Source organism: Mustela putorius, unplaced genomic scaffold (genome assembly GCF_011764305.1).
Source record: "Mustela putorius furo isolate JIRA1106 unplaced genomic scaffold, ASM1176430v1.1 tig00003834_pilon_pilon_pilon, whole genome shotgun sequence".
Classification (NCBI taxonomy): domain Eukaryota; kingdom Metazoa; phylum Chordata; class Mammalia; order Carnivora; family Mustelidae; genus Mustela; species Mustela putorius.
Genome location: NW_025421987.1, coordinates 97359227 through 97386322, shown reverse-complemented (window position 1 = coordinate 97386322; position 27096 = coordinate 97359227). Strand labels below are relative to the sequence as shown.

Here is a 27096-nt window from a genome sequence, read left to right as displayed (position 1 = left end):
GGCCACTACTACTCATTTTTAATCAACTCTGCAAGGCACTACTTATTTTTTTTAAGGGACCTCTATGCAATTAATAAGGAAAAGTCCTTTCTTTTTTTTTTTTTTTAATTTTTTTTTTTTAAAGATTTTATTTATTTATCAGAGAGAGAGAGGGGGAGAGAGCGAGCACAGGCAGACAGAATGGCAGGCAGAGGCAGAGGGAGAAGCAGGCTCCCCGCTGAGCAAGGAGTCCGATGTGGGACCCGATCCCAGGACGCTGGGATCATGACCTGAGCCGAAGGCAGCTGCCTAACCAACTGAGCCACCCAGGCGTCCCAGGAAAAGTCCTTTCTGAATTTATTAATAGGTTTGGGTCTGCATTATAAAGTTCAGAGATTATCATTACCTAGAGAGGAAGGACAACTAATATAAGCTGAAGATCTGCTAGCTATAAGACACTGTGCTGGGTACATTTATATATGTTATATCACTTAACACGTATAGTAACACTCAAGACAATAAAAGTATATCCCCATTTAACAGATAAACTGGGGTTTACACCAAGTCATAGCCAGGAGGTACACTGGCATTTCAAAAGGGGCTTAGCAGATTTAGTGCACTTTTTGCCTTAGGATACTAACCTTCCCCCTTGAAAAGGGACATGAACACATTCAGAACTCACAAAACTCCTCCTCTTCTCACTCACCTACTCTGAGGCTACTGCATCACCACTGCTTGGCTTGGTAAAGCAATCCAAGTCTCCTTAGCTGACTATTCCCACCACATGATATCACAGGAGAACTTTGTGACACAAAATCTCATTTTTGCCTTTGGAAGGCAAATGGACACTTCCTACATTTGCTATTTTCCCACTACCACTCACTGTCATTCTTTTTTGCATAGGCTTACATATACCATCTTAATCTTACCATTTTTTTTCTTTTTAAGATTTTTACTTGTTTGACAGCAAGATCGCAAGTAGGCAGAGTGGCAGGCAGAGAGAGGGGGGAAGCAGGCTTCAAACTTTTACCAAGCTACTTCAAGAAACTCCCTTTCTCTTTTACCTAACCATTTTCACTTCGAAATCAAACAAAATAATCCTAAGTATGGCTGATAAATATAGGAGAGGTTCTAAAGAACACCTGATTCCAAGAAAAGAGGGTTGTACATTTTAAGGTGAAAACAGATTTGGAAGACTTCTGCCATAATCCTCTAAAATTTTTGGAAGCACCTAGCTCCCCCTCAGAACGTACACAAATATTCACCTGCCACTTTATCACCATTAATTAAATCTTGCATTCAAACATGAAAAAAATATTTCTCATTTAAAGATACTGCTTTTCTGTTGATAGTTTGGTTGTATATTATTTTCCACCAACTTTTATTGAACAATGTAGAGCTTCCAACATTATGAGTCAAAACAGATTATAGTAGGCAAGCTTGGGAATTAAACATCATTCTTTTCTATAAAAAGTATAATTTCCAACTCAAAATATTCTCCCAAATCAACAATACCCTGCCTTGTACCAGAACCCATTCAACCTATAAACCTCACTTAAAGGCAGAAGAAAAGTACTCAAAGGAACCTATTCTGAAACAGAAAAGCTACGTTTTACAAATTATTTCTGACCCAAAGCAAACTCCTTGCTATCTGGAGGATGCTGGTTATATTAATTCAGATAGTAACATTTCCAACTATGTATGAGTTAGTGAGAAATTACAGCTTAAAAAATACCAGCACTGAAAACACAAGTATCAGTCAGCCTCAAGACCAACCAGTCAGACAAAGCAAACCAAGATCAATATGGATTAACAATTTGCCACTGGTCATTCTTAAGAAGTTTCCTATTCTCTTTCATCTTTCAAAAGAATAGTTTTATCTATGCAAAAAAATGCTTCATCTCTAATTTAAAAACAAAGTCTACTTCTTGTCTAGGCATATTCTACATTCAAAAACCCCTTCAGATACACCTCTGTATAACTACCATTTTGCATCTATAAAGTATATCTTGTAAACTACACTCCTTGATGATTTTTAAATAACTACTAGTTCAAAACATTCTAACAGAAGCATCATTTATAATAATGGCAACTGGACAAAATGGTCTTTCTGATCAGTGCTAGAAACAATTAAAGACATTAAATAAGAGAAAATATAAGCTAAGATCCGTCATTGTATATAATATAACAAGCAAAGGAAAATCTGACCCTTTCTTAACCACAGAAAAATAATTTGTAAATATTTATAAGTCAAAATTAACAGGCATTTCTATATGCTTGCATCCCCTGTCAAATAAAGCAGAATCTAAACATATTCTGTATTCCAAATACTTATCACCGAAGTCTTCTAAAACAGTGTAACAACAAGAAAATAGTGATATTTAAAAATATTAAAACATCGAATTTTTCGCAACTCATACTGTTAAGAAATAGCTGTAAAATTATCTTGAAAATGAGGAAGGGGAATTAAAAAAAGGTCCAAACAAAACAGAACCCTACATTCTGCTGGATCTAGTTGTTTCATCCATCACATCTTATGCCAATTATCAACAATTCAAACACTAATGTTAAGAACACTTATTCTGTTAAGAAACTATGAATTTTCTATAGTTTTGTATAATAAAAGGAGTATCAAAAACACTTCTTAAAACAAACTTCCCTGTACACTAGGAACATTAAAGACCTAAGTTATTTTTAATGTGCTACATAGTAACCAAAACTTATTTCAAAACAGCAAAGTGCTATTAATATCAACAGTTTTTAAACTTAGATAAATGCTCTCATTTTAATAATACAAACCCTGTTTCTTAAGTATGAACTAAGGATGTATTTACACCTTCAATACCAAAAACACTACTATAATGTCTTACCCTATTCAGGAATAAACTTAAGTCAACAGGACTACTATAAATGCTCTATGTAAGTACATAAATTTATCAAAACTGTTACCACAAGTCTTTTAAAAAGGGTACCAAGGTTAAAATATGTTGACATAAAATAATGTGGAAAATTGATACCTGGTTTCCAACACTTTAATAAATTCTATAATATATAATATTTGGTACTTGTTTCCAAATACAATATTTACAACAGGACAAGAAACATAAAATACAATGTATGATGATGTATTTTTCATCTAAAAAGAACTATTTGAAGTGTATAATGTCTCTGAGGATAAGTTGTTCTGATCTTAGTTAAACATTTTGAGTAACAACTCGTTAGAATTAGAAGGAGCTAGTTACAGATCATTTAGCTCTATGTGTAACTGAAAAGATCCTTCCATCCAAGACCCCAATGCCCTTGTTTTAGAGTGTAAAATAACAGACAAATCATTTCACCCTAATGGCAGTGAAAAAAAAAAAATTAGGAATTATCTCAAGGCGATTTTAACTTTTAATACCTTATTTCATCTGATATCAAGACTAGCGGGTGCCTGGGTGGCTCAGTGGATTAAAGCCTCTGCCTTCAGCTCAGGTCATGATCCCAGGATCCTGGGATCGAGCCCCACATCGGGCTCTCTGCTCAGCAGGGAGCCTGCTTCCTCCTTTCTCTGCCTGCCTCTCTGCCTTCTTGTGATCTCTGTCTGTCAAATAAATAAAATCTTAAAAAAAAAAAAAAAAAAAAAGACTAGCAGTGTTTAGTCAAAAAAAAAAAAAGGCATGATGACTAGTTACAAAACTTCAACTGTCTCGGAATGCAAGTAAACACAATTTCCAAAGTATGTCCCAGGTCAAGAGTTAATATTTAGATAATAAAAATTATATTTTAATGTTAATCCACACTAGTTAATGAAAAGTGAATCTGAAAGAAACCATAATATAACACAAAAAAAATTCCCCCTTCTTCCCTGCAACCAATCTCTTCTCTCCTTCTTGCCTAATAATAAAAAAGTGAGACACATGGCTACTTAGGTAAGATTCATTTCTCAGCCTTCTTTATACAGCTGACTGTGGTCATGTGATACTGTTATAACCACTGGAATATAAATAGAAATGGTATATAAAACTCCTCTTAAAGGGAAGGAAAATATCCTTCCTTCCTTCCTGTTGACAGACATAATGGTAACCATCTGGGACCACCACAGAGATGCTACGTATTAAGAAGAGCAAGACAAAGACATCCAGGTCATGGTGATTCTAGAGCCTCTATAAAATCTCAAAATTGTTTACATGGACTTCTTAAATAAATGTATTGCTACCTTTAAAGCCTCTGTCACCGTGGCCAAGTCTATATTTTAACTAGTATTTCTAATATAAATGATTAGGCAAACATACAGTATGTACAAATGTACAGTAACTGGTATGTTTTTTCGTGTTTTATAAATTATATGCTAAACACTACTGAGTTTGATAATAGGTTTAACTAGTTTTCCAATGTATGAAAACAGAGTTTCCCCGAAAATTCTGAAAAATTTAACATGGGTTTGTATGTGTTAATGGCAAATGAATGAAAAATACAATACCCTGCTGAAAAAAGGGTTAAAAGAGAAAACATCTTCCCACTTAAATTTCACTTAAGTTACATAATAAGCTACACATATTTTTCTGCATTAAACTAAACTTAAAATCTAAAATGATATCATTACTCCTCAATTGTCTCTTAACAATTTTCTCAAGAGAAAGATTAAAATCCCGTTTCTAACAGATATAAACATCAAAACATAATATATGGTACAAAAATCAACATGAAATTCTATCACCCAAAAATGGTTTCATATTTGAAAAAATTAATTTATTCATGATTATGAAAAACAAGCATTGACATTACCTGAGACTAAGGTAAAAATGAAGACTTCAAGGAAGGAAATGCTGTAGAGTTGAAAAAGAAATCATGGTTGAGTTTCTACCTTTCATAAGCTTCAGAGACCCTCAACACCACCTTAATCACTTATGCCATCCAAGTCCTACAAAAAAAAAAAGAAAGAAAGAAAGAAAGAAAGAAATAGAAAAACACACAACAAAATACATTACTTATGAAGGGAAAAAATACTGTACAAATACAACATGGAAAAACTGGTATGAATAATGAAGTGATCATTCTTTGTAAATAGGAAACCATGCCTGAATGACTGGTACAATGACTTGCTCTTAAGTTTGAAATTAGGAAGATAAAATAGTGGTAAGTAGTAACTGCGAAATAACCTTGGTCTTAAAAAAATAATTTGCCTAGGGATGCCAGGGCTACTCAGTCGGATAAGTGGCCAATTCTTGATTTCAGCTCAGGTCATGATCTTGGGGTCCTGGGATTAATCCCTGCATCAGGCTCCACCCTCAGTGAGGAGTTTGCTTCTCTACCTCTCCCACCACTCATGCACACACCCATGCTCACTCACTCTCTCAAAATTAAACAAATAAATCTTTTTAAAAAAATGTTTAAAAAGAATAATTTGCCTAATCTGGAGTCTACAGCTTTAGAGATATGTGATGCTTAGGGAAATTCAGAGGGTTACAGACCTAAAAAGCTAGAAAAGAGAAAGTAAAGATTACAAAACCACTTAACAGTACTATTCATATCTACTTTGCATGTATATGAACTGAAGAGGGAAGCAAAAACAATACCAGGCCTTACAAATAACAGAACTAGTCATGTAGAGAATATGTATTTATTCACAATAGAAACAATTACAGTTGTAAAATCCTATTAAATACTTAGATATAGAAACATAATCAGCCAGGTCACCTTTGACAGGAAAAGCTGACAGTAAGATGAGTACAATCAACCATTAATCACAGGAAGACAGTATGCCATACCCCCCCCAAAAAAAATAAAAATAAAAATAAAAATGAAGAACACTAGCTATAGACAATCAAACTGTCTGACAGTATTTCTGAGCATAGCAACAGACTCAAGAGTTTATGGAATTTCCTACCATAAGTCATTAAAAATATTAGATTCCTGGGGCCTCTGGGTGGCTCAGCGGGTTAAGCACTGACTCAGGTCATGATCTCAAGGTCATGGGATCAAGACCCACATTGGACTCCATGCTTAGAGCAGAGTCTGGTTGTCCCTCTCCCTCTGCTCCTCCTCCTACTTGTGCTCTCTCTCCCTATCTCCTTCCCTAAAATAAAGGCCTAGTTTGCAACAATAAATTATAAGATTATAAAAAAATGAAATATAACAAAAAATAACAGTCACTACAGTTCCTAGAGTATCCCCAGATGTTGGTTTAAGCAAACAAGATTTTAAAATGTTTATTACAGATATATAAAAAGAACACATATTTAAATTTTTTAGTTATGAAAATAATCAATAAGAGATTCTCAATAAATGTATACAGAAATTACATAAAAGAAGCACAGTGGAAACTCTGCAATTGAAGAGCACAGTAACTAAAACAGAATATTTACTAGAAGGTCTCAATGACAGATTTAAAATGGCAGGAAAACCTATGACCTTAAAGACTATCTACTGAAATTATCCAATCTAAAGAACAGAGAGAAAATAAGTTGAAAATTGAACAGAGCCTTGGAGGCTAATTTATTAACACTTCTGGAGTCCCAGAAGGATAGTATAGAAAGGGCAGGGGGAAAAAATTTTTTAATAAAATACTTGCCAAAACTTCCCATATTTTATTTTAGTTAAAAAGAAATCAAATCTACAGTTTAAGGAGTTCAATGACTCTCAAGTAGAATAAATACAAAAAGGCCTACACTTAGACACATTAACAGTCAAACTGGTGAAAGCAACACAAAGAGAAAATAATGCAAGCACAAAGATAAAAATCACTCAGCATGTGCAGGGAACCAACAGGATTAACAGCTGACTTTCAATCAGAAACAACAGAGACCAGAAAACAGTGGAATGACATATTTAAAGTGCTGAAAGATAGGACCTGTCAATCAAGAAGGCAAAAGAATTATCCTCCAAGAATGAAGGCATAATAAAGAGTTATCTCAGAAAAAAAAAGGCTTAGAGATTTTTTTGCTAGCAAACCTGCGTAACAAGAAATACTAAAGGCTTTCAGCTTTCAGGAAAAGACAACAGATTCAAATACACAAGAAAAAAGAAGAGCACCAGAAATAAAAAATATGTGGGTTAAAGGACTCTATAAATATATTTTTCTCATTTCTTCTCTCAAGATCTTTAAAGAACATAAGCATGGGGGCATATGGGGGGCTTGGCCATTAGGCACCTGCCTGTGGCTCAGGTCATGATCCCAAGGTCCTGGGAATCAAGTCCCACACTGGGCTCCCTGCTCAGTGGGAATCCTGCTTCTCCCTCTCCCACTGCCCCTGCCTGCTTTCCCTCTCTTGCGGTCTCTCTGTCAAATAAATAAAATATTTGAAAAAAATAATAATAATAAATAAAGAACATAAATACAGCTAAAACAGTACTTAGAAGGAAGCTTGTATCTTTATATATTTGGGGGAAAAAATGGTTCTCAAATCAGTAACAAAAGCCTCCACTTAACAAAATAGAAAAAGAACAAACCAAACCCTAAAGTAAGCAGACAAGGGGAATAAAATCAGAGCAGAAATTAATGAAATACAGAACAAAATTAGAGAAAAACTTGATTCTTTTAAAAAGATCAACAAAATTAACAAACTTCTAGGCAAACTAAGAACAGAGAGAAAAAAGAGAAATTACCAAAAACCAGGAATGAGTGAGGGGATAGTAACACAGACCCCACAAAAATGAAGAGTTCTGCAATTGAAACTAATAAAAATTATGTTAATTATACCTCAAAAAAGTTTGAAGAATTATAAAGGAAGGAATATTTTAACAAATTTAAGCCAAGAAATTACACAACTTTTATAAAATGGACAAATTCCTAAAAAGACTATATAGCAGAAACGGAAAAATCTGAATATAACAAATAAAGAAACTGAATTAGTATTTTTAAATTTCTCACAAAGGAAAGAACAGGCCTAAATGGCTTCACTAATGAATTTCATCAAATATTTAAAGAAGAAATACCAATCCTTCACAATCTCCTTCACAAAACAGAAGACGACGGTACATTCTGCAACTCAATCCATGAAGCCAGAGTTATCCTGAAACCAAATTCAAAGACATCACATAAAAACTACTCAGCAGTGTCTACAATTATAAAATTAGATACAAAAATCCTTACAAAATATCAGCCAACTGAATCTAGCAACATATAAAAAGGCCTATACACCATGACCAAGTAGGATATATCCCATGAACGCAAAGATGGTTTAACATCTGAAAATCAAATAAGATAATACACTATATTATGAGAATACAGGACAAAAATCACATGGTTGTCTCAAGAGACGCAGAAAAAAGCATCTGACAAAATTCAACACCTATTCATAATAAAAACTCTCAACAAACTAAGGTGGGAAGAAAACTAATAAAGCACATTCAGCAAGGTCACAAGAAATACGTTCAGCAATATCATAAAATATTAAATCAATAAAAATCAATTTGATTTTTACAGTGAAATGACAGCTTTGTATCACAGCTTCCTACTAAAAATCTGAATTGATTCAAATTTTCTTTATCCCTCAGTAGAGTTTCAAAATTTTCTTCAAGTAGCTCGCTCCCAGGCATTTTATATTTTTAATTGTTATTGTCAATGTATACTTTTTCTTCCATAATATTCTATTCTAAGCCCTACTGTTTGTATAAAAAATTCTTTGTGTTATATTAATTATATAACCAGTTCCATTACTGAATTCTCTTAACACTCTCAGTATACAAAGAGGCAAGTAGACGAACTGAACAGAAATTATTTCAGACAGGTGCCCTTCAAAAACACGGAAATTCAGTATATGATAAATGTGGCATTTCAAATACATAAAAAAGAAATGCACCATTCAATAACTGGAATGGGGACAATCAGCAAGCCAGCTGGAAAAAAAAACTAAAGCTAGAACTCTATATCTCTTGTTTATACCAAATATATTCAACATACAAGATTTTCAGCAATCTAAACCAAAAAAAGTAATAGAAAACCTGTATAATTCTTTCTCAAGTACCATAGTTCACCAAATCTAAAACTACCAATCTTAAGATACACAGCTATTTTATGGGTTACTAAGGAAGAAAATAATGTCAAACTATGACAAACCAGGGATTCATGTCATTCAGAGACATGACAACAGAGAGAAAAAAGTGAGTCCTATAACGAAGGATGAAGAGCTTTTAAACTTTACACAGAAACCCTCCACCACCAGCCATAAAAGAAAAGATCACTAAATTCAATCCTAAAAAATTAAAACTTCTATAAAGGCAAAAACAAAATCTAAGGATAAGAAAAAAAAAATTCCGTGAAAATAATGGGTACGGGCTCAGCATATGACCAAAGAGATCACTGAAAAAATACGTATGGCCAACAATGATGGGAAAATGCTCAGGCTCACTCATAATGAAATTTTGGAAAGCAATACTAAACAACAAAATACTGACAAATATTAAAATTTTGACACTCGCTAGTGTTGTCACAGAGATAGGGACTCCCATTATCCTAGACTACCGATACCGGGATATCTTTCAGTTAGGCAATTCATCTACTTAATTATCAAATGTACACACTCAGGCCAAGCAATTTTCCCCTTAGGAATTTATACTGCAGATTTGTTTTGTTTTGTTTTGTTTTGTTTTTGAGAGAGAGCTCATGCACACACAGGAATTGGCGGGGGAAGGGCAGAGTGAGAGGGAGAGACTCTTGAGCAGACTCCACATGTGGAGCCTGATACAGGGTTTGATCTCATGACCCTGAGATCATGACCCGAGCCAGAATCAACCAGTCAGACGATTACCCGACTGACCCACCCAAGAGCCCCTCATACTGCAGAAATATTTTAAAATACATGCAAAGATATACCCAAGATTATTCACCATATTACCACTTATTATAGCAAAAAAACTAAAAAGTAAATATACATAAATAAGTTAGTAGTTAATATAATTATGGTATATCCAAATATTGGAATACTAAACAGAATGAAATGAGAAGGAATGATATGCAAAAATAAAGAAGTTAACAACAAAAAGACATGTTGCTGAATAATATGTATGTTGTGACCTCATTTGTGTAAAAAATATGTAAATACAGGTATACTTATAAAAGTCTGCATATATATAGGAAATGTCTGACAGAATACACACATACACACAAATGTTAATCACAAATAGGAATGGAGAGAACCTTTTCTTTTTTTTTAACCTTATAACATTCTCTACTGCCTAAGTGTATATACTCTTGTAATAAACCTGGATAAGGAATAAGAAATGCTGAACATGACAATTATCAGAAAATATGGAAAAAGAAGAAATCTTAAAATATGGCCACTATATTATTTTCACATCTTCATTTTTAAAGAATTTTCAAAACAAAATTTATGAAAAACTTTAGAATTTCTATGATCATTAACAATTGACACCAGACTATGTGCCATTGACAGATATGTAAATATCCTGAAAACTGTTAAATATTTAATTTTCTTTCACTAGTTTGAAGGATAAAAGCATAGGCCTAACATATGTACTAACTTAAGCCAAAAAGAAAGGAGAAAATCATCTATCTTCCTAAAATAAGGGAACTGGGGCCTAAAAGAGACATACAAGTAATACAGGTAAGTGAGAAAAAATAATGATCCACATCCTATAAAACTAATAACTTTAACTCTTTCAATGTATTTATTCATTATCTCTAGATAGCAATACCATATATACATACATAATTCATGCTTATATTTAAGTGGCTATAAAAGGAAAAGGGATCATCCAATAGATACAAAGTCCAATCCAACAGTTGTGATTAGTTTATCAGTGCAGTTCATACCAAACGCACGGACATCTATCACAGGTAAAAATTAAAGACTGAGTAAAACAATGCTGGATTACCTATAAAATATGTCAAACAAATGTCCATCCCACTAGACTACTTGGCTCAATTTCCAAGCTCCCAATTCCTCCCCTCTACCTTATAAGAGTATAAAAATACAGGTTATCACTCAGAAGAACCAGGATTAGACATGTTCTTAAAGTCAAGTAAAATAGTGGTATCTAAATATGCCAAATCTAACAACATTCTCTTCCTGGTAGAAACTGTTGGATTAAATAAAATTAGTAGTAAATGCTATCCCAAGGAAATGAGGAGACCCGAAATGGATTTCTTCTAATTTAATTTCTAGTCGAGGATTAAGATTTCTTTAAAATCTTGGCAATAACCCAGAATTTTCTTAAATAACTTAAACAAAGAAAGTAGGGGCAGCTTAGTGGCTCAATGGTTTAAGCATCTGAATCTTGATTTTGACTGAGGTCATGACCTCGGGGTTATGGGACTGAGACTTGCAGCAGGCTCTGCACTCAGCAGGAACTCTGCCTGAGATTCTCCCTCTCCTCTTCCTTTGCCCCTCCTCCCCACTTATGCATGCTCTTTCTCTCTCTAAAATAAAATCTTTTAAAAAATAAAAAATAAACACAAAATGTGTTTCATTAAAATCTTATGTTGATTCTCTCCATCATTCAAAGAATATCATTTCCTGATGAAACCCCAAAGTAACATTTCCCTCCGCTCAAAAGTCCAACTACATTAATATACTTTTTAAAAATACAAAAACATTATTTATTTAAAATTTTCAAGGCAAAGGTATTTAATAATACTAAAATAGACTATACATATTTTTAAATGTTATACTATACTAAACCTTTTAACAGAGACTAATATGGAAAGTTAATACCCTGTGTTGATATTGCATTGATATTAGAAACATACAATTTATGTAACTGTAGTGTTTTTTTTTTTCTGGCATATGAAATGGAGTTAATGAAGAATGAAAGCTGAAATTTTATTAGGAACAAAGAATAAGCCAAATATAATTTTTATTCAGAAATAATAAAGCATTTATATAGCTGCCCTCACACATTTTTAGGGCTCAATAAATATCATAAATAGCTATAAATGAAAAACGAAACAAGTAACTTTAAATCTTTAGAAAATAACCAATATATTAATTCAAAGTTCTGTTTATATAATTTTATCAAGGCATCACAAACACCACAGCACTTTCTAGTCCCTCAGCCAGTCAGTAGCTTTGTTGCTAAAATAGTTACAAACTAAAAACTCTATTTTAAACTGCTAAGCTCTTGATTGCGTGCCTCAGAGTTTTGTTCCAAAGAATTCAGAAGAGCATATATGTTACCTTCTCAATTATGTAGACAATTTTTTAATAATATGTATTTGCCATAAAACTATACTACTGTGTTAGACACTATTATAAACAAATAGAGCAACACTGTACTTGCACTACACTGCTATTCACTAGTCTATGTGAAGAACACATAGCTGTGTTCAACTTTTAGAATTTTTAAAGCTATAGGAATACTGGAACGCTGAACAGAAAAAAGCACAGCAAAGTCTATATACAGGAAATAAAAATGCCTTCAAATTATATATTTTAGTATTATATTATGAGTCTTTTTCAAAGTTGATTGGGTATATTTACTTCACAATCAAGACATTATTACATATGCCATCACAGAATATGGTAAAATCTACAGGTTGGACAAATGTTTTCAAAATGTTAATATTCTGTTGAAAACATTTTCACAAAAAGCCTACTCATCTTCTTGCATCACTTTTTATTGAAAGCTCTAAATTAAGGCTCTCACACATCAAAGAATATAACTAGACATGTTAAAAGAATGAAACAAAAAATAAAACAGTAACGCAAGAAGGAAAAGGAAACATGCACCCCCCCCCACACACACACACAGGCACACTCGCATGCACAGAATAATATAACCTCAAGGTCTAAATCTGTAAACAGAAATTTTGGAATATCATTTCCATCACAACCTTTCCTCTACCATGGAAACACAGAATTTCCTCTAACTCACCTGTCACAAAGACTCTGTCTCTGGAACCCTCAATTCATGGAGCATGATCTACCAATTTCACTTTTCCTTCCAAGTCTCTATCTTTCCTCCTCCTCTCCCACTTCTCTCCCCCAAAAATGAGAAGAAAAGAACCTACCAAGGTGGAAACTAAGACCCTGTAAGTATAAAAAGAGGTATCAAGTTACTTGGACAACCACCTAAAGGTCAGTTATGATCTTCCTCTTTTCCTGCTTCACTTCCTCACATCAGGAGTTAGTGAATACTCCTTCTTAGCAATTCCTCTGATTTAAGATTTTGCTGGCTAAATATTTCCTCATAATACCACTTGTGCAGATGTAAACAGTGAAATTAAGACTAAAAAACGTGTTGTAAGGCAGGAGTATTACACTTTGCTGTCAAATCAAGATATTTGTCTTTAACCAAAGATAGCCGGATGTTACTAGATCCATACTATGATGTAAATATGGACTTCTAATTTTACATAGTATGAACCCTCACACTTATTTAATAATTAAGGTGATTTTCTACCATTACCAATTTTAATAACTATAGTACAGAAAGAAAATAAATGAAATATTTTACAGGGACCATTAGCTATTGTCCTTCATTATTCAGTTTTGAAAGACTGGCAGTATTGACACACACATACACACGCATGTGTGCAGGTGGGCTGATTCATTAAGCCAACATTTTTGTCATTAACTAAGTCAACATTCTGACCACGTGATATACATATACAACATGCTACCTAAGATTCCTAAGACATGCATAAAATACCATGGCCTCTGCCCATAGGGGTTAATAATTTAGCAAAGATGGCAAGTACACACATAACAAATAAGGTCTGTAATAATAACATAATGTGATAAGGGCTATAACTGAAGTTGAAGCAATTTATTATAGAACAATCACAGGCTGCTGGGTGGCTCAGGCAGTTAAGCATTCAATTCTTGATTTTGGCTCAGGTCATAATCTCAGGGTGGTGGGATCGAGCCCTGCACTGGGCTCCACACTCATCATGGAGTCTCCTTGAATCTCTCTCCATTTCACTCTGCCCCTCCTCACTCAAGTTCTCTAAATAAGTAAATAAATAAGTATTAAAAATCTTAAAAAAAAAAAAAAGGCAGAAAAATCAATCCTCCCTTTGCTACTAAATGAGAAAGAAGTAATATTTTAATGTTGATTCCACGTTTACAAATGCAATGAACGGGGCGCCTGGGTGGCTCAGTGGGTTAAGCCTCTGCCTTCAGCTCAGGTCATGATCTCAGGGTCCTGAGATCAAGGCCCTTATTGGACTCTCTGCTCAGCGAGTAGCCTGCTTCCCCCCCCCCCCGCCTGTCTCTCCGCCTACTTGTGATTTCTCTGTCAAATAAATAAATAAAATCTTTAAAAAAAAATTGCAATGAATATATACTTCCTAGGTCTTTGTAGCTATTAACTCACTTAATCCAAACAACCAATTTAGGAGATTGGAACCATAATTACTCAGTTTCCGAGAGTGGGTTAAGTAACTTACCAAAGGTTATAAAACTAATAAGTGGCAAAACCAAAGTCCTTATAATGGTCTGCAAGGCCCCCTACAATCTGTTGTGCTATGCTCTCCCCACCACGACCACCAGCACGCACCAGCACCAGCACCACCACCTTTCAGACCTCATCTTCCATATTCTCCCCCTACTCACTCCACTTGAGCCTCACTAGGCAGACCTCCTTATCTCCCTAGATCTTCTAGCATGCTACTGTCTCCAGGCATATTGTACTGGCTGTTCTAGGCCTGGTACACTTCCTCCCAAAGATACTCCTAAGTAAATCCTTTACCTACTTCAAATCTTTGCTCAGTCATCTTATTTAAGAGGCATTTTCCTGCCATACAATTTAAAATTGTAACCTGCCCCCACATACACTCACCCAATCCCACTTTAATCTGTTATACATTTTGCATAGTAGTTACCACCTCTCAACATACTATGTAATCTGTTCATGATCTTTTATCATTTTTCTACTCCCAACTATAAGCTCCACAAGGGCAGGAATTTTATTTTGCTCAATGATACATCTTAAGTGCCTAAAACGGTGCCTTGCCCATAGTAGATATTTAATAGTTTTTAAATGATTATATAAAGCTTAACTCCAACAGAGAAATAAAACTTCAGAAGCTTAAACACCACAGGACACTATCTCAACTATGGAATCACAGATAACAAAACTAAAGCATCTAGAAAAGTCACATTAACCTAATGAAACAGCAAAACCTGATACCAAAACCAGACTAGTGAGGTTTTGGCAACATTACCCTTCAGATTGGTAAACTCCCCTAAAAAGTTTTAAGAGATCTGGGGATGCCTGGGCGGCTCAGTTCGTTAAGCAGCTGCCTTCGGCTGAGGCCGTGATCCCAGGATCCCGGGGCTCACCAGAGAGGTTGCTTCTCCCTCCCACTCTGCCTGCTCTCTCCCTGCTTGTACTCTCCCCTCTCTGTTAAATGAATAAATAAAACCTTAAAAAAAATTATTAAAAAGTCTTAGAGGTCTTAAAAATAGATTCAATCTACTGATAAGTTTACTATAAGCTTTATGAAACACTGTATCAAACAGAAAATCATTCTTAGCAATGTAAAGAACCATTTAATCCTACCTAATTTCCTTTGTTTTAAAAGAGTGCTAATAAAGAATTTCAAAAGTACTTTAGAAAAGCTACAAAAACTGCATGTACTTTATAGCAGATCAGAAGAAACTTTAGTTTTTTTTCAAATATTTCACATGCTCAATCTTTAATTCTACAAACCTAAGAACTTCTATCTCATTAAATATTTTCAAAGTGTATCTGTATGTTGTTTGCTCGGTGTATTTCAGCCTAGCATACTGTTTCAACTGTCATCTTTGCCTAGAAAAATAAGATTGCAATAGATGAGGTTTTATGAATTTATGATCAAAATCCAGATGAGAGGAAACCCCCGACAAGAACTGTCTATATTAATTTTGAGACAATCTAACCAAAACTTAGCTGTTTCAAGTATTTTATTATATATTACGCAGCCTAATGTTACTTCCGAATACAACCATTCTAGAAAAGCTAATTGAAGAAAACCATAGTTCTTGGCTAATTATCTCTTTTAAAAACCTCATTTTTAGGGGCACCTGGGTGGCTCAGTGGGTTAAGCCTCTACCTTCAGCCCAGGTCATGATCTCAGGCTCCTGGGATGGAGCCCCACATTGGGCCCTCTGCTCAGCAGGGAGCCTGCTTCCCCCTCCCCTTTTGCCTGCCTCCTTGCCTACTTGTGATCTCTCTTTCTTTGTCAAATACATAAATAAAATCTTTATTTAAAAAACATTTTTTTAAACCCTCATTTTTAATTTCACTGAAATGTGTAATGCTTACAAAATTTCAACTACTGATGCTTCCCTAAGTACTACCAAATAAAAAGGCTACTACCTCTTGTTCTTTAAATGTAATCAAGGAAAGCACAAAGCAATAAAAGAATATGTAATAGCACATATGGTATAAGAATCTGAAACAAAAAAAAATACTTTAGTATCTTTTAAAGTCCTTTAGCATCTTTTAACTACATAGCATTTTAAGGTGAGTCAAGTTCTAGGATTACATTAGTTCTTATTTTTGTGATTTAATGATGTTTTCTCAATGTTTAAAAGGGGGTGGGGGCTTGTTCCAGGCAAAAGATTTTTATAAATATGGTTGGAACTTCTAAACAGTAACAAAGCACAGATACCGGTTTCTTTAATTTACACTAGCTGCAGTAAAAATTAAAGTTATTAGAATTCTATATGAATGACAGTCCAACAGTGTATATTTTTCATGACCAGATCTTTCCCAAACAGGAAGGAGAGCCCAAAAATTTCAAACCAACCACCCCAGAAATTACCCTGCCCAGGTCTTTCTAGAACTATCTGCCATTTCTACTCTCAACAAAAATCAGGCCAAAATCTTATAACCTTTTCAATTAATGTAGCTAATCTGCTCAGCTGAAAATGAAAATACTACAAAGGAATAATCAAATTCTTAAAAGAAAACTGACCAAAGTGAGTGAAATAAAACCACGAACTGAAAATTTCCATTTGCCCTTGACCTTTTCAAAGCACCTAAAAAACAAACGTTTGTCAAACAAGAAACCAATTGTCCACCACAAGCATTTTTATAAACTCCTTAGACTCTAAGCCACTAAAGAGGTAGGACTAGGGGCACCTGGGTGGCTCAGTGGGTTAAGCAGCTGCCTTTGGCTCAGGTCATGATCTCAGGGTCCTGGGATCGAGCCCCACATCGGGCTCTCTGCTCAGCAGGGAGCCTGCTTCCCTTCCTCTCTCTCTGCCTGCCTCTCTGCCTACTTGTGATCTCTCGCTATCAAATAAATAAATAAAATCTTTAAAAAAAAAAAAAAAAGAGGTAGGACTAACCTCGCAATCTAAGTTACCTGTTAAGGAGAGACACCTCCCAAAAACCATGACAAACTATCAAGCAACTATTTAATCCTTCCCCAATTTACTAATAGAAATTCATTTTTAAGATTGGTAAACCACTCTCAGCTGGTTAAGCATCCAACTCGGTTTTGGCTTTGGTTGTGATCTCAGGATCATGAGATCCAGCACTGTGTCAGGTTCCATGCTGGGCGTGGAGCCTGCTTGGGATTCTCTCTCTCCCCAACTCTATCCCTCCGCCTCATGCATGTGCATGTACATTTTCTTTCTCTCTCTTAAAAAAAGGATTAGTAGGGGCGTCTGGGTGGCTCAGTGGGTTAAAGCCTCTGCCTTCAGCTCAGGTCTTGATCTCAGGGTCCTGGGATCAAGCCCCGCATAGGGCTCTCTGCTCAGCAGGGATCCTGCTTCCTCCTCTCTGACTGCCTCTCTGCCTGCTGGTGATCTCTGTCTGTCAAATAAACGAATAAGATCTTTAAAAAAAAAAAAAAAAAAAGATTAGTAAACCAATAAACTCAAAAGGAAAGCTGCTTTACTTTTACTATTGTACATAACTTTTTACTGAATACACAATAATTTGTAAATAACTTTATACTCTGATGATCAAGATCACACAAGCAAATTTTCAAATGATGTCCTCAAAGATGATACAAGCATACTCTGATAAAGTACTTCGTGGTATACAAACTGCTTTCACTTGTCACATTTCACCTGACCCCCTACAATTACCTAGGCAGGTATTATTGTTTATCTCTGAGGTTCAAGGGGTTAATTACACAAGTCCTTCCCAAGTTAAAAATATATTTAATGCTACTCTTAACAATGTCCTGGGAGTAAAAAAAAAATTTATGTATATATATATTTATATATTTGAAATATAATAATATCAATGAGCATAAAATTTTAAATTAAAATGCTATCTATAACAGTTATCATGTAAGTAAAGAAAATTAAATAACTGTAATTTTTGTAACACAAAAATTATCCCAATAATAACCAAGGAAACCCTAAAAAATTATAATACTCATTTAAAAATTAGTTTATTTCCATTGATTTTTTTAAAGAGTCAATTCTTTGTGAACAAAAACATAAGGTTAAAATATTATTAAAAACCAAGATAAGATGAAACTGGAATTATTACTTCTCATATGGAATATAATTATCTCTCATTTAAAAATATACAAATGGTCCACAAAAAGCCAGTTCATCTTTTGAAATTTCCATCTTATTCAATCACACAGCCAATCATTCTTATCTCCTATCTAGAAAGCATGCATGCCCAGAGTTACACCAGACACCAGTACAATGTAGAGTTATGCCCACACATAAAACAAATGGTTTTTAATCTGATTAGCAAACTGAGATTTGCTATCAGAGTCATTCAGAGAATACCTCAAAAAGTGGCTGCAAAGGAGCCTAGTGAACATAACTGCAGTAACTATATTAAGTTTAAACAATTTATGAAGTATGTTTGTGAGACTGTTCTTCTAAATAGGAGAAGTCGAGATAGCAAGTCAACTCATTCAGAAACACGAGCTTCTACTAACGTAGAATGATGTTTTCTTATTTGGGCCAATTTATTCTCAATTAGAAAATCAGGAACTGTAAAGGCAGGACAGGACATTTTATCTGCTCTTTTCAATCCATGAATTAGAAACAGGTTAAATTACCTGCATATTACAAGATTTTCATTTTGTTCTGAAAATATTAATATTAAAATGCTACAATGTACTACGGGAATTATTAAACATCTTAAGTGCAAATAATTTATTAAACAAACCGATCTTTGAAAAAAATACTCAGAATTTATAACCTCATTTTAATTAACTACATAAAAAAATTCTGTTTATGTGCGAGATGCCTAGTAAAATAGCATGTATCTATTCTCTGGCACCTTCTTGAACTGGTTAGGACTGACTTCCCAAAAACTTAGGTGTCTGTTACTCTGATTTATAACCAAAGCAAGCATTTATATAGTGCTTAAAACTTCACAAAGCATATATCCATATACTATTATTTTCAAAGCTAATATAACCTCTCTGGAGATTATGTAGGTTCACAAAAATTAAGGAATCTGAACTCCCTGTCTAGACAAGATGGCACAGATCTGTTTTCCTCCTCTCCTCCTCACTAAGCACAATTATAAACCATGGAAATAATACAAGAGACAACCAGAGGGAAACTGAGAAAATTATAAGAAGGCAGTGAACCAGTCTGGGACCAGAAGACAAGAAACAAAAGAGCTGCAGGGTGTTTTGAGTCCCCATACCCAAGAGAAAAAGGCAACCCAGATTGGCATTTCCCGAGCACCAACTTAGCAACAGAAGGCAGACCAGAAAGTCACATTCTTCCCCCAAATTAAACTGGAGTATGTCTACAATATAAGGGGGAAATCCAAATGGAAGTCCAGCCAATAACAATGACCAGGGGAAGAAATTCTTCCTTACCCACTTGGCCTGAGACTGTTTTCTGCCCAGAGATAGAGACAAGTAGGCAAAACTGAGGAACCCAACCATAGCAAGCAACTCAGTTTGGGCCAAGCCTCTCCTCTCTCACCCAGAGACTGGAGGAGGGAGAGAAAAAATGGGGAGGTATGGAATGAACAGTAGGAGGATCTTACCACAATTCACTCCTTCCATCTTGTAAAACCCAGAAGCCCAGCATGGGGAAAACCCTTTTGCTCCCCCAGGCAGCATCAACAAGGGCTGAATGGGAGCCCAACAGCATCAGATAAATTAAGGTGACCACAAAGACTCTGAAAATTAAATTGCCAGTGGAAACACAGCTTACAAAAGTGGGCCCAAATCTGTATGCTAAATCTAAATAGGGTCTACTAAAATAAAAACGTAAATAGAGTCCAGAGACTCCTAGAGATAAAACAGAAAAGACTCAAGAAGTAACTACATGAGTGAGGAAAGATCATCAACTAAGGCCAATGCAGAGATGAATCAGACACTGGAATTATCTGACAAGGATTTTTAAAAACCATGATAAAATTGTATCAGCAATCAATTATAAATATTCCCAAAACAAGTGAGAAAATGGAAAATCTCAGCAAAGACACAGAATTTATTTAAAAAAAAAAAAAGCAAAAGAAAATTATAGAGCTAAAAAAATACAGTAACAAATATTTGAACTCACCAGATAAACTCAATACAAACAAATTAAGTCTGGGGCAACTGTAGACCAATAACAAAAGATCCAACGTTCATATTATTGGAGTCACAGAAAGAAAGGGGAGGTGCTGAAAAGAGTATTTGAAAAAATGATGGCTTAAAACTGATCAAATGCGGCAAATACAAACTTACAGATCCAAAAAAAAAACTGAGCAAACCCAAGACAGGATAAACACAAAGAAATTTACACCAAGATACACTATAATTAAATGTTCAAAATTAAAAACAAAGAAAAAACTGAGAAGGCAACACAAAGAAACAACATACTACTTATAATGGAACAACAATTCAAATGACACCAGATCTCTGAAATCAAAGAGGCCAAGAAAAGTGGCAACAGTACTTTTTGAATACTGCCAACCAAGAATTCTATATCCAATGAAACTATTCTTCAGGAATTATTAAACATCCATTTAACAATCCATTTAAACTGTGACAACAAAATACTACAGAATGGGTGGCTTATGCACAACAAAAACTTATTTCTCACAGTTCTGGAGGCCAGAAGTCCAAGATCAGGATGTCGGTACGGTTGGGTGAGGGCTCTCTTCCAGGTAACAGACTTGTCTTTGTATCCTCACAGGACAGAAAAGGGCAAGAGAGCTCCTCTCTGGCTTCTTTTGTAACAGCACCAATTCCATTCATGAGGGCTCCTCCCTCATGACCTCATCACCTCCCAAAGGCCCCAACTCCCAGCAGGATTTCAGCAAATGAATTTTAGGGAAATACATTCAGACCACAGAAAAAACAAAGGGGCCATTTTTAAAAAGCATTCCCCAAAAAAGAAAAACTAAAATAAGGTGCCATACTTAAAACACAGACTGGATGGAGAAACATTCCAAACAGGAAGAAAAATATAGGTATACACAACAGATTATCCTTTCCATTAGTTTTATAAATCATACTTGATGACTGAAACAAAAATGACAACACTATTTCATACCCAAGACAATTATGCTTAAAAGTTGAGAAGGTGGGGCTCCTTGGTGGATCAGCCAGTTAAGTTACCTGCCTTCAGCTCAGGTCAGGTTTCTGGGGTCCTGGGACCAAGCCCCACGTCAGGATCCCTGCTCAGTGAGGAGCCTGATTCTCTCCTCTCTCTGCTTCTCTCTCTCTCAAATAAATAAATAAAATCTTTTAAAAATATTAAATAAAAAATAAAAGTTAAGAAGGTCTACAGGGTAAAATAGAGGTGAAGTTAACACACTTCGGTTGAAGTTGTAAAATGTTGATACCAGCATATTATAAATCATATATGCATACTGTAAAATAACTACAACAACCACTGTAAAATCTACACCAAGAGACTCAAAAACATTATAAATATATCTTCTGCACATTATAAAAGATGGGAAGCCTAAAGAATGTTCCAGTAATCTGCAGAAAGGCAAGAAAAGAGAAGCAAAATCCAAGAATCAGAGAAAAGCAAAAACAAAAACAAAAACAAAAACCAGCGGACATGAATGGTGACCAATCAATAATTACCTTAAATGCAAATAGCCTAAATAAACTAATCGGAAGACTGGCAGAGCAGATTCTTTTAAATGGCCCTACTGTATGTTCCTAGCAAGAAATCTGATAACATATGTTGAAAATAAAGGAATGAAAAAGCTGTAACAATACCTTTTTTTAGAAAAGCACAGTGGCTATATTAATAACACAATCAACCAACAGAATCTAACTGATACACAGCTGATCTTTGAACAACTCCCTCATATCGTCAAAAGTCAAAAGTCAAAAAGTATAGGGGCACCTGGCTGGCTCAGTGAATTAAAGCCTCTGCCTTCGGCTCAGGTCATGATCCCAGGGTCCTGGGATCAAGCCCCGCATCAGGCTCTCTACCCAGCAGGGAGTCAGCTTCCTCCTCTCTCTCTGCCTGCCTCTCTGTCTACTTGTGATCTCTGTCTGTCAAATAAATAAATAAAATCTTAAAAAAAAAAAAGTCCGTGTATAACTTTTGACTCCCCCCAAACTTCACTACTAAAGCCTAGTTGTTGACCAGAAGCCTTACCAATAATATTAACAACCCATCAACACACATTCTAATATACTATAACTGCATTCTTATATAAAATTAGAAGAAAATGTTAGAGAAAATCATAAGGAAAACATATTTAAGTACTGTACTGTAAAAAAAATCCACATATTAAGTGTGGATAAGTGCAATTCAAACCCACATGGTTCAAATGTCAACTGTACATAGAATACTCCACCCAATGACAGCAGAATATACCCATAGAACTTTTCAAGCACCCATGGAATATTCACCAAGATACACCATATCCTGAGCCACAAAACAAACCTCAACAAATTTAAAAGAATTAAAATAACACAGAGTACAGTCTGTGACCATAATGGACCTAAACTAGTAATCAGTAACAGAATGACAACAGGGAACACACAGGAAGGGGGAAAAAAACACTTCTAAAAAGATCATGGGTCAAAGAGGAAATCTCAAAGAAAAATTTAACGTACACAAATACATAAGAATGAATGAAAATAAAAACATGTCAAAATCTGTGAGATGCACTGAAGCAGTGCAGTAGTTAGAAGGAAATTTATAACACTAAATGCTTACATTAGAAATGAAGAAAGAGGGTGGGGGATTGTGGGGGGTAGGGAAGGAAAAAATGAAACAAGATGGAATCAGGATGGAGACCAACCATAGGAGACTCCTGAACTCACAAAACAAACTGAGGATTGCTGGAAAGTGGGGGGGGGGGGGGGATAGGGAGAGGGTGGTTGGGTTATGGACACTGGGGAGAGTATGTGCTATGGTGAGTGCTGTGAAATGTGTAAGCCTGATGATTCACAGACCCATACCCCTGGGGCAAATAATACATTGTATGTTAATAAATATAATTTAATTTAAAAAAAAAAGAAATGAAGATCTCAAATCAATAACCTAACTACCAACACAAGAAACTTAAAAAAAGAAAAACATAAACTCAAAGCAAGCAGTAGGTACGAAATAATAGAGAACAGAAATGAATGGAAACAGGAAAATGGAGAAAATCAATAAAGCAAATTTTTTAAGTCTCTAATATGACTAACCAATAGAAACAGAACACAAATCACCAAGATAAGGATTTTTAAAAAGGTTATCACTGGGCCACTTGGGGGGCTTAGTCAGATGAGCATCCAATTTTTGGTTTCAGCTCAGGTCATGACCTCAGGTCATGGGAACTGGGATGGGCCCCAAGCTGGGTGCAGAGCCGGCTTAAGATTTTCTCTTTCCCTTTCTCTCTCTGGCCCTCCCCAGGAGCCCTCCCACACCCCCCAATTCCCACACACATGCGTTTTTTCACACTTTTTCACTCTCTTTTAAAAAAATAAATGGAAAATTGGTTTAACATTCAAAAATCAAGTAATATAAATAATATACCCTATCAACACAGTAGAGGACAAAATCTGCTTTTTTTCCTAGATCATCTCAGCAGATGAAAAAAAAACATGACAAAATCCAACCCCTTAGCAATAGAAGGAATATAAGAAAATTTCCTCAATCTGATAAAGGCCATCTACAAAAAAATCTAACATTATACTGAATGGTAAAATACTGAATGCTTTCTCCCTACAACCAGAAACAAAACAAAGCTGTCTACTCTTGCCTTTTTTTTTTTTAAGACTTTATTTGACAGAGAGAGAGCGCACAAGAGGGGGTAGGCAGCAAGCAGAGCGGGCAGAGGAAGAACCAGACTCCTCATTGCACAAGGAGCCTGATGTGAGACTCGATCCCAGGGTGCTGAGATCATGACCTCAGCCAAAGCCAGAAGCTTAACCAACTGAGCCACCCAGGCACCCTACCAGCACTTCTTTTATTCAAACACTGTACTAGACAGTCTAACAAGGAAAATGGTGAGAAATTTAAATAAAAAGCATTCACAATGGAAAGGAAGCAATAAACTGAACCTCTATGTATAGATGACAGAATCTTATATACTAAAACTAAGGAATATACTTAAAAAAAAAAAAAAAAAAAAAGATGGGACCAGGGAGGGAGACAAACCATAACAGACTCTTAATCTCAAGAAACAAACTGAGGGTTGCTGGGGTGTGGGGGGAGGGACAGGGTGGCTGGGTTATGGACATCGGGGTGGGTATGTGCTATGGTGAGTGCTGTGAAATGTGTAAGCCTGATGATTCACAAACCTGTACCCCTGGGGCAAATAATTATATTATATGTTTAAAGAATAAACATTGTATGTTTTAAAAAAAGAATATACTAAAAAAACTACAGTTACATTTATCAAGACAGTGGGGTAGAGTAGTGACAGAGGGACAGACACACAGATCAATGCAAGAGAGAACACAAAACTAACCAACATAAATATGCCCAAGAGATAATTTAGTGAAAGACAGACTGTCTTTTCAACAAATAGTGCTGGAATACCTGGACATCCAAAGGCAAAAAAAAGTCTTGACCTAAACCTCACAACTTCATATAACAATTAACTCAAAGTGGATCATGAATTTAATGTAAACATAAAACTATAGAACTTTAGATGAAAACACAGGTGACATCCTTCAAGACCTAAAGAAAAGGGTTCTTAGACTTGGAACCAAAAACATGATCAATAAAAGAAATCAGACTTCAGGATGCCTGGATAGCTCAGTCGGTTAAGCATCTGCCTTCAGCTCAGGTCATGATCCCACTGTCTGGGGATTGAGCCCCACATGTGACTCCTTGCTCAGCAGGAAGCCTGCTTCTCCCTCTGCCTGAGACTCTCCACTCCCCCTGCTTGTGTGTGCATGCTCGTGAACCTACCCTGTCAAATAAATAAATAAAACTTAAAAAAAAAAGTAATCAGACTTCATCAAAATTAAAAACATTTCCCCTGTGCAAGAACTTGTGAAGAAGATGAAAAGATAAGCTGCAGACTGAGAAAATGTTTGCAAACCATGTATTTGACAAAGTCTTATATCTGGAATCTGGAATATATAAAGAACTCGTAAAACTTAACAGTTAAAAAAATACATATATTCTGATTAGAAAATGAGAAAAAGGCACAAATAGAAAGCAAGTAAGTACATATGAAGATGTTCAATATCATTAGCCATTAGGGAAATGCAAGTTAAAGCTACAATAAGGTATCACTGCATACCTATTAGAATAGCTAAAATAAAAAATAACAATAACAAACCTTGGCAAGCATGAAAAACAAGTAGATCTCTCACACACAGCTGATGAGAATATAAAACAAAATAGCCACCCTGGAAAAACAGTTTGGAATGTTCTTATAAAACTAAACTTGCCCTTGCCATACAACCTAAAAGGCTCACTCTTGGGCATCCATCTCAATACACAACTGTATACAAAATCCTGTATGTGAATGTTCATAATTAACTTGTTTCTTAATAGCAACAGTGAATATACCCAAAGTCCTTCAACACATGAGTTTTGATTCACTGAAATATGTATTAATATATCATTCTTGAAATGACAAATCTACAGAGGTGGAAAATAAGACTGCGATAAGGCAGGGAGGACTTTTGGGGTGGGATGCAAATATAAAGGAGCAGCAAGAGGGGTTTTCTTTGTAGTGAGGGAACAATGCAGTACCTTCATTGTGGTGGTAGTTATATGAACTAATACATGGGAGAAAACTGCAAAGAACCATAAACACAAATGAATTCATGTTAAACAAATGGTGCAAAGTGAATAAATGTGGCAGTTTAGTTAAGAGTAATGTACCAATGTCAATTTAATGTCAGTAAGAGTAATGTACCAAGAGTAATGTACCAATGTCAATTTCATGGCTTTATAAAATGTGTCACCATTTGGGAAGCTGGGTAAAGGATACACAAGACTGTACTGATTTTGCAACTTCTTGTGAATCTATATTTCAAAATAAAATTTGTTAACAAATAATATGAGAGGGGAAAAACAGGGTAGAGGTATAGATGAAACAAGAATGGCCATTAATCGCTAATCGTTGAAGATAAATCATAGCTATATGAAGAGTCATAATACTATTTATTTTTCCCCATAATTAAAAGTTAATAAGGGGCGGCTGGGTGGGCTCAGTCAGATAAGCATCTGCCTTCAGCTCAGGTCCTGACCCAAGGGTCCTGGGATTGAGCCCCGCATCACTTAGGGCTCCATGTGCGGAGGGGAGCCTGCTTCTCCATCTCCCTCTGCCTGCAGCTGCCCCTGCTTATATTCTCGCTCTTTCTGTCAAATTAATAAATAAAATCTTAAAAAATAAAAAAGCTAATGAAAATATAAGAAAGCCATATATTGTAATATTAACTGCAGCTTCTCCAGCTTATTTTTCTTTGTTAATAGGGATTTCAAATTATTTTCTATAAATTTTTTTATTTAAAAGTTTTTAAAGAAATATTTGCTCATATAATCCTCTATCCTCTTTTGTTTTACTCACTTAAAAAATGTAACACTATGGGCGCCTGGGTGGCACAGTGGTTTAAGCCTCCACCTTCAGCTCAGGTCATGATCTCAGGGTCCTGGGATGGAGTCCCGCATCGGGCTCTCAGCTCAGCAGAGAGCCTGCCTCCCCCTCTCTCTCTGCCTGCCTCTGTCTACTTGTGATCTCTCTCCCTCTCTCTGTGTCAAATAAATAAAAATGAATAATTCTCAACTGAAAAAAAAAGTAACACTATCGAAAAAAATTTTTAAAGATAAAAAGAACCCTACTGATACTTCTTCCTGAAAATACACTGCTTAATTTGAAAATATTTCA

The 27096-nt window shown here is 35.3% G+C and overlaps 1 protein-coding gene across 6 annotated transcripts in view; it reads right to left on the bottom strand.

Annotated features, from left to right (window-relative positions):
- The window catches only part of ZNF148 (zinc finger protein 148), a 119283-nt gene that overhangs the window by 75113 nt on the left and 17074 nt on the right, over positions 1-27096 (bottom strand). For 2 of the 6 annotated variants that reach the window (XM_004745399.3, XM_045088777.1), the window contains exon 2: positions 4747-4882. The exons of 2 other annotated variants lie outside the window; for them this stretch is intronic. The gene's annotated coding sequence lies outside the window, so the exon portion shown is untranslated. Of the gene's footprint in view, positions 1-3379; positions 3495-4746; positions 4883-12795; positions 12931-27096 lie in introns of those variants that run through there. 2 more of the 6 variants (XM_004745400.3, XM_004745403.3) reach the window with 2 other exon arrangements.